This window comes from Narcine bancroftii, chromosome 9 (assembly GCF_036971445.1).
Source record: "Narcine bancroftii isolate sNarBan1 chromosome 9, sNarBan1.hap1, whole genome shotgun sequence".
Lineage (NCBI taxonomy): Eukaryota > Metazoa > Chordata > Chondrichthyes > Torpediniformes > Narcinidae > Narcine > Narcine bancroftii.
Window position 1 is genome coordinate 114,273,463 of NC_091477.1, and position 12,457 is coordinate 114,285,919.

The window sequence follows — 12,457 nt, forward strand, 5'->3', positions numbered from 1 at the left end:
CCTTACAGTTGGAAACAGACTCTGATAGTTAACACTACATAGAACAAACCACCAAAGTGCAGGCCCTTTAGCTCACAATGTTGTGCTGACCTATATAAACCTACTCCACAATCTAAACCTTCCCACCTCACACCCATAACCCTCCATTTTTCTTGCATCCATGTGTCTGTCCAAGAGTCTTTTAAATGTCCCCATTGTACCAGTCTCCACCACCACTCCTGGCAAAGTATTCCAGACACCTATTCACTACTCTCTGTGAATAAAAAAACTTACTCCTGACATCTCCCCTAAACTTTGCTCCCCTCACGTTAAAACAGATGTCTTCTGGTATTTGTTACTGTCACCCTGGTAATAGGGTGCTGGCTAAACCTCTCATAATCTTGTCAACTTCTTTTAAGTCTCCTCTCCTACTTCTTTGCTCCAAAGAGAACCTGTTAACCTTGCCTCATGAGGCACATTCTACACTCCAGACAACATCCTGGTAAATCTCCTCTGCACCCTCTCTAAAGCTTCCACCTTCTTCCTGTAATGAGGTGACGAGAACTGATTGATTCTAAGTGTGGACTAATTTGAGTTTTATAGAGCTGCAATATTACCTCATGGCTCTTGAACTTCATCCCCTGACTAATGAAGGCCAGCGTACCATAAGCCAATCGACCTGCATGGCAACCTTGAAAGGAATATGGATTTGGACCCCAAAGTGCCTCTGTTCTTCCAAACTGTTAAGAATCTTACCATTGACCATGTGCTCCACCTTCAAGATCGACCTTCAAAAATACGTCACTTCACAATTATCCGGAATGAACTCCGTCTGCCATTTCTCCACCCATCTCTGCGCCTTATCTATGCTTCATAATTTTATATACCTCTGTCATGTCACCTCTCAGTCTCCTTTGTTGCAGGGAAAACAGACCAAGCCTATCCAATCTATCCTTATAACTGAAGTCTTCCAATCATTGTGAATCTTCTGTGCCCTCTCCAACTTGATCACGTTCATCCTGTCACAGTCCAACCTACAGGTCACCACCTATCTCTATTTCTCAATCTCTTTCTGTGCAACTCTTCTCTTCATTTATGTCTCTCATCGCCTAGCTTCCTTTCCATCTCCCTCTCCTTCAAGTTCAGAGTCTCTCTATCCGTTTATCCATCACATTTACAACATCGAGGACCTCGGTATGGGTTAGTTCTGTTTTTCATGTAAAGCAGAACACTTAGCAGTAGTCTGTAATCAGGAAATCTGCAGCCTGATTGTGAGACCTGCAGGGACACAGAAATATCAGGCTGCCTCATTTTCTCGCCGAGAAATTGATCATAAGACTGATTAACCAAGTATAACTCCAAAAGGGATTTAACCGTGGTAGGTTTGACAGACCAATAGAAAAATTATTGCCGGCTCAAAAAATACCTGATAATAACATCAGACTCAGCATGTGAAGTTGTTACAGACTTTAAAATAATAATCCTTAAATCCTTGAATTATTATCCATTATAAATGAACTTCTCTCATAATGGAATGTTAATATCAAATGCGATCAAGATTCCTTTCAATCACAGAAAATAAAATTCTATAACTTAAAGGGAAAATCCTCTCAACTCTGCTCCCCATTTGAGTGTCATTTCAAAGTCAGGCCACCACTCCCCTTTGGTTCAATTATATGCTTGAGACATGAACAAGAAAAGCATGAAGCAAAAAAACAAATTACATTCAAACTTGCTTTCATCGTTGTTTACTCAGCAGCCTTTTTATGAGTACATCTGTCTTTTAAGGGAAAGTAAAAATCAGACTTTCCGTCAGCACCTGCCCCTGAAAATCAGGCAGACTGAAGTTACTGAGGGCCGTTTCTCAGACCCCATAGAAAGCTGCGTTAACAGATTTTTTTTTGAACAGTTCAAAGGGTCCATTTTCCATCTGTGTTTGGTGAAGACTGCAGAAACCATGGGGCCATCTGCAAATTCAGCTTCATTACTAACACTTGCAATAACAAAGGTGTTATTTTTCAAAGCTGTTCTTTCTGTCTCTCCCATTCCTCCTGTGGTGGCGGTGCAGATACGGTTCAGGGAAGGTGGGAAACTTCTCAGCGGATAGTTTGCTCCTGGACTTTGCTTCCATCGGTGAGTTCTTTGAGGATGTCATGGGTGTGGCCTGTACAATATGGGTTCCTGCCAGCAGAGGCCAGGCATATGATAAACCCTGGGAAGATATTCTCTTCATTATTCTTCTCGGAAAGCTGTCGTGCTTTCTTCACACAGCAGTTCTGAAGGGGTTGTGCAGTTTGAAGCCAAATATGTAGGTGGCACTGTGGGTCCATATATTTCACTGAAAGTCACAGTTAAGTCTGCTCCATTAAGACCAGTATTGTGCTGTTGTCATTCTCTTTAGAACCAAGCAGGTCATTTTATGGGTTCCCTTCCCTTATTTTAATCTCTCAGATTACATTGTATGTGGTACCTATCCCATGTTAATGGTCCTCTATCACTGTTACTCTTTCCAAAGGTATCATGAAGAATATGGGCCTGTTTAGTCTTCCCTCTTTTATTTTCCCTCTTTAAAAGAGATTCATGGGGAGGTGAAATCCACAGTGAGATGTGACACTCAGAATACGAAGGCAAACCAGAGCGACAGCAGATGCTGGAAAACCGGAGCAATGTACCAAATGCTGGAGGAACTCAACGGGTCAGGTAGCCCCCATAGAAGGCAATGGATAGTCAATGTTTCAGGTCAAAGCCATTAACACACATGCTCCTAGAACGCTTCCACCAGCGTTGTCTCCGCTCCATCCTCAAAATTCATTGGAGCGACTTCATCCCTAACATCGAAGTACTCGAGATGGCAGAGGCCGACAGCATCGAGTCCACGCTGCTGAAGATCCAGCTGCGCAGGGTGGGTCACGTCTCCAGAATGGAGGACCATCGCCTTCCCAAGATCGTGTTATATGGCGAGCTCTCCACTGGCCACCGTGACAGAGGTGCACCAAAGAAGAGGTACAAGGACTGCCTAAAGAAATCTCTTGGTGCCTGCCCCATTGACCACCGCCAGTGGGCTGATCTCACCTCAAACCGTGCATCTTGGCGCCTCACAGTTTGGCGGGCAGCAACCTCCTTTGAAGAAGACCGCAGAGCCTACCTCACTGACAAAAGGCAAAGGAGGAAAAACCCAACACCCATCCCCAACCAACCAATTTTCCCCTGCAACCGCTGCAATCGTGTCTGCCTGTCCCGCATCGGACTTGTCAGCCACAAACGAGCCTGCAGCTGACGTGGACTTTTACCCCTCCATAAATCTTCGTCCGCGAAGCCAAGCCAAAGAAGAAGTATCCACTCACCTTAACACACATGTTCAGGATGGTCCAATTTGGGCACAGTGCTGCGATTTTCCTCTTACTATGTGAGGAGGTGCAAAACCCGTTGGAGTTTAATGAAACTGTACTGCGACTGAGTAACTTTAGCCGCCACTCCATAAAAAATTACGTACAATTTGGACATAACCAGCCCAGGATTTCTCACCCCATTTAAAACTTCTGCTGGGCAACAATCGATGACAAGAGAAACATTTATAAATTTAAAATGGAATTGCAAGTTCTCTCCCAGCCTTATGTTTAATCTTCCAGCAGGATTGTAAGAAGCTAAACTTTTCTCATGTTCTCTCTATTTCTAGCCTTCATACGACAATAAATTCCAGCCAGCAGAATTCCATGGCTCCTGAATTTGGGAAGTAGCTATTTGTTCTGGTGCAGCCCAAGGGTTGTCTTGGCCTCCTCAGGATCCACCTGCCAAGTTCTTATCCAGCTCATTAACATCCGTTAAATGGGGTGAATGGTGCCAGATCCACACTAAAGCAGGTAAACTAGATGTATCTTCACCAGGAAGTGCTGAGAACGGTGCAGGATATTGAAAGATCAGTGTCACGGGATGAGATTTCAGCATTTTTCTTAGACATGAGTTGATTCTCAATGGGACTGGAATACTTTTTACCAACCCATTTTAAGGACTAGGTATGGAATTCATAATGGGCATTCTAGTTTTGTCTGCTGTGATGTTAGATTTACATGACAAAGTGCAAGAGAAGATAATAAGTTGTGGGGGGGGGGGGTTGAATAGCACTTCTGAAGCAATTACCACCCTAGGCAGATTAAAATACCATGTGGGACAGTGCAGTAGCATAGCTAATGGAGCTGCTGCACCATAACTCTGTGACCCTGGTTCATTTCTGCTATCCTGTGCTGTCTGTGTGGAACTGATGCTTGTTTGCTGTGACTACAAGCTTCTGCAGGGTTCTTCATGCATCGCGCAGTTTCTCAAGTTCATTGACCGCTGCAAATTTCGCCATGTGTAGGCTTGTACAATTGTTATGGGAATGTGGTGAGTATAGATTACAGGGAGAGATTTGATGGCTGAACAGTCTCTCCCACCCTGTTATAAGAAAGCATAGATTCTATGAAGAACTTAGTCAGAAGCTCAATGGTTGAAGATGGAATGAGACTGAATCATTCCATGTCTCTATGATTATAGTAACTCGCCAGGGTAGATGGACTCCAATATTGGCAAGGTCCCAATTTTAAACTTCTCATCCTGTAGTCCATCTGTCAGTCCGCTCCATCACTGGACCCCTTGCAGTGAATGGGAGCAGAATCCATAGGTTACAATAGGGAATTCACCTCTGTGATCTCAAGCCAGCCAAACCTCCCCACTCAACTACATAGGGATTTCCTTCCTGGAGATTAGGAGAAGAAAGATCCATTAATCTATTCATATTTCACTTTAGTAGTATCATTGATTTTATTTTTTTTCTTTGATTATTTACAAGTATTTTACTTTTTTTGGTCTGTGTTTTGGATATCTAAAAAAAATTAAGATGCTGGCCTTGATAGAAGGCAAACTCCATCTCCTGGCTTTCTTCCTTTCAAAGACTCTTGGGTGAGTTACTCTGTGGTGCTTCTCTTTATTGACAGACGAGGTATCAAAGTGCAACGGTGCTTCCCGTAGATCACATGGACTGCATCCAAAATACCCCTGCAGTGAAGCAACGGGTATTGAATCCAGTGGGACAGACACCATTAAGTGCTCTCTTCTTCAATATCTTTTTCTTTTTAAAATATATTTATTGAGCTTAATAAAAATAATACACACATATTAATCCAATACATAGATTGAAAAGACTTGTCAAATAATATTTAAATCTTACATAGTGTAAGTTGTGTATACTCCTCTCGATCAAATTCATATTACAAAATATCTCAGAAGAAAAAAAAGCACCCCCCCTGAATCAAACCCCTCCTTCTAAACAAGGTTTACTTGTATATCGAATATACTGAGAAAACAAAAGGCGACATTTGGAAACCAGACCACGCTGCTCAAGAACATCCAAACACCCTAATGCATTCCGTGGATGGGCCCTAGTTCAGCATCTGATGCCTAAGGTATCATCTGTGGGGTCATAATGAGAAAGTATCATAAAGACCATGGGATAATGACTAACCTTTGTCTTATGTGTGAACATTACGCCCTCCTTCCAGTAAGTCTGGGATGCTTTGTAGGGCAGCACGGTTAATGTAGTGGTTAGCACAATGCCAGCGACCCAGGATCGAATCTGCCACTGTCTTCAAGACGTTTGGACATTCTCCCCATATTTGCGTGGGTTTCCTCCGGGTGCTCTGGTTTCCTCTCACAGGGGTTGTAGGTAAATTGGTGTATTTTCACAGCATGGGCTCATGGGCCACAACGGGAATGTTACTGTGCTGTACATCTGAATCATAAAGGGTCCTGCTGCAGTCTTATATGAAGATTGCATCTGGTTGAACACTGGAACAACCACATCCGACAATATGTTGAAAAAAAGTCATTGATAAAGTCACTGAGAATGGCTAGATTTGGTACATTTCCCTGGAGGGAAAGAATGAGATAGATCAGCTAGTTGAGTGGTGTCACAGCAACAACCTTGCACTCAGCATTTAGCAAAACTAAGGAGCTGATGGTGGACTTCAGGGGGAAATCAGGAGAACACAAACTAGGAAGGAGGTGCACGAGCATGAAGATGAGCACCCAGCGACACAAGGATAGCTTCTTCCTCTCTGCTGTCATATTCCTGAATGGACAATGAAGCTCAAACACTTCCTCACTTTCTCTTCTTTTGGTCTAATTTATTTATTTTTAAATGTAATTTATAGCATTATTTGCACTGTAAAGCTGCTGCAGAACAAGGAATTTCTTGCTATAGTCATGACAATAAATTCTGGTGCTCAGTCCAAAAGAGGGAGTAGGTATGTATTGACACTCAGAGAGCTTAATAACTGTGGGGGTTGTCTATTCACTGGCAAACTTCCCCAGAACATGGCGACTTACCTCTGAGTCAAAGCTCCCTGTAACACCAACTATTAAAGCACATTGTTCCAGTTAAAATTCATCTGAAAAAAGCAAGCAGAGAAGGTTGTCTTCCAGCTGAATTTCAATTTGGGTTACATTGAATTCTAACCCTCACATTAACTACTTTGCTTGGTTTTAATGTTTTTAATATTAATATTTTTTGTATAATGTATCTTCCATTTTGCATCCATCTTCACTGTTCCCAGATGTAACTCATAGACCTAGCAGTGTGTTTCTTGGTTTGATCTGCACTAGAACTGCAGCCTAGATGATCTCAGATACCTTAACTTAGTCCACAGAGGTCAGGAAAATTTAAATAAGGGCCTATAATGAAGGGCCAACCTGGATGAGCAAGTATGGCTCGACTCCTGACAAGGAATTGATTGCTGACTGGCACCAGAGCTGCAGAGTGGCACAGAAGAGGCATGGGTGGCTTGGACCCTGACCGGAGAGTTGGCTTAAGTTTGTAAATGCCTTCATGAGAAGATTTTGCTTTCTCCCTTCCAATGTGAAGCCAAGTGGTGTGGCTCAGGATGAATGGAAGTGAGTTGGTCAGGGAGCTCCTGAAGAGGGCATGGGTGGTGGAGGTCATTGAGGATAGAGGCTGCCTTCTTAAGACAGCGCGTCTTGCAGATGCCTTCAACGGAGTGGACACTGATGCCTGTGATGAGTCTCGCTAAGTTGTTAGAAAATGACAACTGTGAGTTTGGTGCGTAGTGCACAGTTACTCTGCACTGGACCAGTGGAAGTACTGGAGCACTATTTGCATTGGGATTAGATTCTCTCAGGCCTTTGAACAGTAGACAATGAGACCAAACAGTAGCTTGATGCCTGGTTTTGGTTGCTATCAGATTTTAGGAGGGTAGTAATTTTCCATTCTCCAGATTTTGCAGTAGATGCTAACAAGGAGCCTGATAGTTAGCTGAGAAGTTTGTTACGTGTCTTAACCTTCCACCATTTTGCTCAGGTGACTTTTGAATGTTGAGTATAATTTTAACTTAAACTAGTTATGCCTCATTATATCACTCAATTGTAATTATGCTGTTTAGTTCCCTCCAAGTGTGATGGAGGTGGAATAGATTGGGAACTATTGATAACCTGGAATTCAGCTTCATCATAAAATAGTTGTGTAGCTTTGGGATGCCATCTCCAATTCAGTGCAAGTTGCAGCCAGGTGACTGTGTTCAAATGCTCTGCTTGATTTGAGCATAAGGGATTACGTAGGTGACAAGCTATTTGTATTTAGGTTGAATGTGCTGGGACTAAAACAGATCACTGGAGAAATGCAATGTTTTGATTTCTTCAGACACTTAAATGTCATCATCCTTGTGTAGGAACAGAAACAATTGAAGCAGAAGTTCAGAAGTAGGCCATTAAATCCCTTTTAATTAATAAAGTAAAAGCCCTGGTATCTGACACTGATGGGGATTGCTGGATACGTGAATTTGCCGGTTGCTTGAGATTGCTTCCATGTTGCATGATGGGTGAATTAACTGCTAGGGGGTGCCAATTTTAAACTTTTATATTTTTTACCTATTTATTATCCACAATTTTTTTTTGCCGGTTGCTTGAGGCTGCTGGGTGAATTCCGAATAACGGGGATTTTACTGCATGATGTTTATTGTCATAGACATCATACAATATACGCATGCAGTAAGGTGGCACTTTCCCCACACGAAGCCCCTGTCTCCTTAATGTCTGATAAGCAATTCATCTCTGCATTCAGCCGTCACACCTCTGCACCCCACAGATGACGAATTTCATTTTGTTGTGGGCAGGTCTTTTTTTTCTTATCTTTGCCTCAACTATACCGGAACTATCTGCAGTGAAGTAGATCACACAACTCATCATATTTTAACAGGCAGATCCATGTGGCAGCCTGTACTGTCTGAAGTGAGGTCAAGGAAAAGAGAAATTCAGATTCTGTTGAAATCATTTTTCATAATTGTGGTAAAGTCAAGGACCATTTCCAAACTCTGTTGAGCCAACACTTGAAATATTGATCTAACTCTGATGGTATTTGTATTGAGAGTAGATCTCAGGTCTTGAAACAGAAGACAATGAAACCGAATAGAGTCTGGTTCCAGTTGCTGTCAGATTTTTGGAGGGTATCATTTTGTCTGGTCTAGAATTTTTCCCATCTTCATTCATTATCTTTGTAAAGATTTGAAATGACCAGAGAAGACATTTGAGTCTTCAGAAGTTTAGGAGGACGCTGTAATGGTCTTATATTTATTTACCGTTGTGTCCAGGTACAAACCTTTGAAGGGTTCTGGCCTGAAATGTAGACCATTCTTCCACTGATCCTGCTTGACCCACTGAGTTCCTTCAGCAGATTGGGTTTAGTTTCAGATTCCAGGGCCTGCAATCACTTCTGTGTCTTGGGGAACAATTCTGAGCAAGATAGATCTGCATTTGTTCTCCACTCATTCTGGATTCAAATCCTTAGTCCTTCACCAAGGTGTGGCATACCCATGTTAAGCAGGTAAACGACTACAGTAAAACCCCTGGCATCCAGCACTTACTGGGATTGGTGGATGCCGGATAAGTGAATTTTCCAGTTGCTTGAGACTGTATGTTGCATGAATAGAGAACTAACAGCAAGGTGCACTAATTTTAAACTTCTATATTTCTTACCCATTTATTTTCCATGATGTTTTTTTTGACAATTGCTTAAGGTTGCCGGTTGTTAGAATTCAAGATAACAGGGTTCATATTGACAGATGGACAAAGAATCCAATGGTTGCTTTGGTCCGGGAATGACAAAGTGGCTTTCAGCATTTCTAGTTGGAGCAGGTAGAGCCCAAGTTCTTCCTCATGCCCTTCCATTTTCCTCAGCTAGTGTTTAGGATGCTTACCACATTGCCTGCCATCTGGTCTTTCCATTGTACAGGTGTTCCACTACTAAACCATTAACTAGACCGTAAATCAGCTGCCACAGCACTTCTAAGCATTCTTCCCCATTGGTCCATTTGACCTGATTTCACCGTATCATGGATATTCCCTTTGTTCTCCATCCTTCCTGCCAGCATAAAATAAAAGATTTTTTATTAAATCTCTCTTAGCCAGTTCTGATGAAGGGTTGCCCAAAGTAATATGTCAACTCTATTCCTTTTTCCACATTTGCTGCCTGATCTGGTGAGTGTTTCCTGCATTTTCCATTTGTGTTTCAGACTTGCAGTATCTACGGGTTGTTTTTTTGATCAACACCGTAAGCACAGTTAGAAATAGAAATGGTTCATGTATTGATACAAGGCAGATCGGAATCTACAACAATGATCAAAATATATTTTGAGTTGTAAATAGAGAATCTTGGTCATGTCACAGTATAATCTGAAGAATTCCATTGTACTGGCCTTTCACAGGCTTGTCACATTGTGGTCCAACATCCTCCTTATTGATGTATCAGCTCAGGAGGACCCATGTACTACCAAGCTGGTTGAGACATTTTAAATTAATTTTTAAAATTTCATAACACAGCAGTAATCGTCATGGATCCACCCCTCTCAGGATATAACCGTTTACGGCACGGAAACAGGCCATGTCGGCCCTTCGAGTCCACATTAATGGATTTACAAGTAATAAAATAGCTGGCATTTGCCTAACAGACAATTTTTTAAAGGAATAGTGCACCAACTTCAAGGGTCTGGTCTTCCACACAATATTGTTGTGCTGTTGACTTCAAAGTGCTACAAATGCTCTGTTTTCGCTGGTGCCATCAAGAAGGAGGAACAGGTGCCAGAGGGCTCATACCTCAACAGCTCCTACCCCTCCACCATCAGACTCCTAAACAACAGACTCATTCAGAGACTCATTTAAGGACTCTTACTTGGCTCATTTTTCATTACTCAATATTTATATTTCTGCAGTCAGTTTGCAGTCAGTACACATTTCTTCTTGAGTATAGTATGTTAATTAGAAATTCTACCTGGCCTGCAGGAAAAAGAATCTCAGGTTTATATGTGATGTCATGCATGTAGTCTGACAATAAATTTGAAGTTTGGATTTGAATTTGATCCATATTGAAGCAGAAATTTCATCAGGAAGCTTTAATTTTGAACTTTGTCCTATTTTGAAATATATATTAGTAGAAAATAAAAATTAGATTTTAAAAACCGCATTGTCAGGCAAACAATAACTATTACTGAGCCTGCCACTGTAGTTCCATCGTTGTTGGAATAATAACGGAGAAAGTTTTATCGGTATTATTGCAGCAAGCTCTATGCCATTGTACTATTTTGGAATTAGTTTTTAAATCAATGGCTGATGGATTGGCTTGACTGCATGTGACAGAAAACTACTTTCATGCCTATTAGTGATTGTAGAAACTCTGAGGAGCTACACTCTTTTGTCACATCTTAAAATGCCAAATAATAATTTGAATTTGTAATTTAAGATTGCATATCCAGATCAGAGTAGAAAACAGAGCGTGATAAATTATAACTGATGAACGCTATCTGAAACTTAATGCAGAGAGATTTTTCAGGTATGTTTTTGCCTCATTAAAATGTTCTGATTTTCTACCCCTTCCCCAGTAGATTTGATATTGAAACTGTTAAATTGTTTTCGAGACGTCCTGGGGTTATGCTCATGAATTACTGCAGAACATGGGTAATCTAATTGCTGTGTGAATGCTACTTCAGATAAAATTGGAAGAGACATTTTGAGCCTTCCATTTTATCAAAAGTACAGTAATCCTTTGATTAAAATTGCTCATAGTTTAAATTACAAATGGTTCAGACAAGCATTGTTTTCCCCAGAATATTCAATTGAACTTTACAAATTGCAGCATTAACATGGGCACTTTATAATCCAGAAGGGCATCTGTTAATTGAAATAACCTTATTTCACTTCATAGGATTGTTTACTCTCATTCCTTCATTCATTTGAAGGGCAGTGGAAGAAATGATACATTTCTGATATAGTTTTACCACATCTACGCTTCACGCTCGCAACAGATGGTGAAAGTATTTTCAGGTACCGCTATTGTGCAATGTCTGAATACATTAAATTTCATTTTATTACATCGGATCTCAGGAAGGATTTTGAGGGATCCTGCTGCATTTATAGCAGTGGTTCTCAACCTTTTTTTTTCCACTCACATACCACCTTAAGTATTCCCTATACCATGGGTGCTCTGTGATTAGTAAGGGATTGCTGAAGGTGGTATGTCAGTGGAAAGAAAAAGTTTGAAAACCACTGTTTTTATCGCACCTAATTGACTTGTTATGTGCACGGTTTCATATGGGCCAATGACAATTTTTCTCAACTGAAATATTTCAGTAACAATTGGATCTAGAGCAGTGGTTCTCAACCTTCCCTTCCCACTCACAGACCACCTTAAGCAATCGCTTACTAATCATAGAGCACTGATGGCAGAGGGATTACTTAAAGTGGTCTGTGAGTGGAAAGAAAAAGGTTGAGAACCACTGATTTATAGTTAGGGAATGGAATCTGGTTGGGTTATTGTAATCTTTGCCAGCAGGGTAGAAAGGCCATTGACAGGCCAGTGCCCCATTGTGTAACATTTGTAACGTGAGAAAAATGCACAGCAATCTTATTGTGGCATTTTCTAGGATTTGGGCCACTATTCAATCTTATCCATGATACCTGGACGTTGCCTGGGAGAGAGCCTTTCAGTTTTGAGGAGAGACTCGAGACTTGGTCTGTTTTACCTGGAATGCAGGAGTTTAAGATGGGATACAAATAAGGTCTATAACATTATGATGGGGATGAATAGGGGTGAGGGCAAGAAACATTTCCTCTTATCAGTGGTGAATAAAACTAAAGGATATCTATTTAGGACAGTGGTACTCAATAGTTTTTTCTCCACTCCCATACCATCTTAAATCTTCTTTGGCTTGGCTTCGCGGACGAAGATTTATGGAGGGGGTAAAAAGTCCACGTCAGCTGCAGGCTTGTTTGTGGCTGACAAGTCCGATGCGGGACAGGCAGACACGATTGCAGCGGTTGCAAGGGAAAATTGGTTGGTTGGGGTTGGGTGTTGGGTTTTTCCTCCTTTGCCTTTGTCAGTGAGGTGGGCTCTGCGGTCTTCTTCAAAGGAGGTTGCTGCCCGCCAAACTGTGAGGCGCCAAGA

General features: G+C 41.5%; 1 long non-coding RNA gene across 1 annotated transcript in view; it reads left to right on the top strand.

Annotated features, from left to right (window-relative positions):
* The window catches only part of LOC138743067 (uncharacterized), a 44,583-nt gene that overhangs the window by 15,225 nt on the left and 16,901 nt on the right, over nucleotides 1–12,457 (top strand). The window contains exon 3 of the long non-coding RNA XR_011344636.1: nucleotides 3,656–3,839. This is a non-coding gene — a long non-coding RNA (uncharacterized lncRNA). The remainder of the gene's footprint in view (nucleotides 1–3,655; nucleotides 3,840–12,457) is intronic.